Here is a 2,550-nt window from a genome sequence, read left to right as displayed (position 1 = left end):
CAGTCATAAGTCAGGGCATTCCTGGAATATTACTTGAGATTTAAACCACTTTTTACATAGACGGGGAATTATATAAGTTGGTGATTTTCTTCTTCTTTGAATGTATTTAAAGGCTGTTAAAGTTAACGCGATAACGGAAATTTGTTTTAACACCGCTAATTTCTTTAATATATTAACGCAACTTGCAATTTTTTAGATTTTACCGTGCTCAGTTTTAAAGCTAGAGTGAAGATACTGGTATCATGAAACTAGAAAACCTGATGAATCCATCGGTACCAACCATGTCATACTAGCTTGTCGTGAAGGAGGTTAAATAACGCTCCAAACTTTGGCGAGGAAAAACTGTCATGGCCATTTTCAAAGGGGTCCCTTGACCTCTGACCTCCAGATATGTGAATGTAAATGGGTTCTATGGGTACCCACGAGTCTCCCCTTTACAGACATGCCCACTTTATGATAATCACATGCAGTTTGGGGCAAGTCATAGTCAAGTCATCACACTGACACACTGACAGCTGTTTTTTGTTTGCCATGTTATGATTTTAGTCTGTTTTAAATGCAGTACCTGTGAGGGTTTCTGGACAATATGTGTCATTGTTTTGTGTTGTTAATTGATTTCCAATGAGTAAGTCAAATGAGAAATGATCTCAACGTGGCTGCCGGGTCACAAACCTTCTCATTTTCCAGCTAAACAGTTCACTACAAGATGATTCTGAAAACATTTGAGGAGAGAAATAGGCATCACAGTAACAGAATATTGATTCATATTTCATCAGCGCTGCCTAGTTTGACCGTCTGATTGGAGTTTGTGATTGACAGCTGCCTCTGTTGAATGAACAGCCAATAGGAACGCTCTCTCTCTGAAGTGACCTGTGATTGGCCAAAGTCTCCCGTCACGGGTTAGATTTTCTAAAGCCTGAAAACAGAGCCATGAGGAGGTGCAGAAGTCTCTCAGAACACTTGAATTACAATATGCTGAAAGGTTATTATGCAATTTTTGCCCAATGATGCCAACACAAATATACTGCCTACTGCCGCTTTAAGAAAACATCTCTGTTTGGTCCCCGTAAAAATCAAACCATAATCATTTTACTGTGTTTCTTTAAATGAAAATGAAAAATGATCACTCTCTCACATCCCAATTGATTTCATGTCTGTTAATGATGCTTTGTGTGTTGCAGGTGCTGCTGTTTCTTCAAGAGGAGGAAGAGGAAAGCTCTCCAGAGACACAAATGAAGACGAGAGAGAAACCCTGGTCTCTTTGTGCTTTCTCTCTCTCTCTCGCTCTCTCTCTCTCTGTCTCCGTCTCTAGCCCTCTTCATATAACCCTCTCTTTCTCCCTCAGTCCCCCCCCCTTCTGACCCTCATTCTCTGCTGTCGGAGGTCCTGTAGTTTACCTTGGGTCGGCTGGACTGGCTGGACCACCGGGCAGCAGAAGATGTTTGCTGAGCTGATCTACTGGTTTTCGCTGCTCTGGAATGAGCAGACAGACAGTAACGCGTTTGCTGTTCCACCTCGGAGCTTTAACTGTGGACTAGCTGTACCAGCGGTGGAGTCTTCGTGTATTTATGGTCACAAACTGAAACTGGATCAACACAAACTGCTTGGGGGGGGGGGGACAAGTGACCACAAACACACAGTTGATAGACTGATTGGCTGACAGACTGGATTCAGCTGGTTTCTGGCTATGTTTTTGTTGTGTTTTTTTCTTCCTTACTGACTGGTTCAGAGGAGTGTATTTCTGTGGAGATGGACAACAAAAGGATGGGAAGCATCGAGACTGTCGGACCACACAAAACACACACACACACACACATATGTACAAACACGCTGCACACTTTCTCGAGCTCATCGTAAAGAGACTTCATGGACAAAAAGATGCAGCTCTCGCACATAGTCTATAAAGTTTTTATTCCCTCGGGTCAAAGGAAGTACACATTGAGCGGCTTGGTCTATTTCCTGCAACGGATTGAGCTCCGTGTACTTCTCAGACACATTCACCCCCCCCAAGAGGAAGACAAACCCTCACAACCACCAGAATCAAACGTTTAAAACAGATGTTTATGTGAAAACTATGCTTTTCCCTGTTTTAATTTGTAACTAAAAAGAAGACTGTCTACAATTTTTTTTTTTTGTTTCTGTCTTTTTGAGTTCAAAAAGTTTGTGTTTAGTAGTTTGGAGTGTTCCTCAAAATGTTTTTTTTTTTTTTTAATAACTTGTATTTTTAATTTTCTGTTTTTTTTTCCTCTTTCTCTCTGGGTTGGAGGATGGAAAGTCTGATATCTCCATTAAAAAACAACCAAACAAAATAAAAGCTGATCTTTATTTAAGGGTTTTTTCATCAACAATATTTTCCAGTGTTTGAGGGCTTCAGTAGGCAACATGTTTTTTTGTATCATCATCACAAAAGTCACATAATAACCTTTCAGCATATTATAATTCAAGTGTTCTGAGAGAAAACTAGACTTCTGCTCCTCCTCATGGCTCTGTTTTCAGTCTTTAAAACATCTAGCCCGTGACGGGAGACTTTGGTCAATCACAGGTCATTTC

General features: G+C 40.7%; 1 long non-coding RNA gene across 1 annotated transcript; it reads left to right on the top strand.

Annotated features, from left to right (window-relative positions):
- Positions 1-1,078: 1,078 nt before the first annotated feature.
- Positions 1,079-2,309, top strand: LOC119498226. The gene is made up of 2 exons (XR_005209092.1): positions 1,079-1,255; positions 1,346-2,309. It is a non-coding gene; the product is annotated as an uncharacterized LOC119498226 (long non-coding RNA).
- The last annotated feature ends 241 nt before the right edge of the window (positions 2,310-2,550 follow it).

The sequence above is a fragment of the Sebastes umbrosus genome, chromosome 12 (genome assembly GCF_015220745.1).
Source record: "Sebastes umbrosus isolate fSebUmb1 chromosome 12, fSebUmb1.pri, whole genome shotgun sequence".
Taxonomy (NCBI): Eukaryota; Metazoa; Chordata; class Actinopteri; order Perciformes; family Sebastidae; genus Sebastes; species Sebastes umbrosus.
The sequence above is the reverse complement of the archived record's forward strand: the minus strand, read 5'-3'. Positions and strand labels throughout refer to the sequence as shown.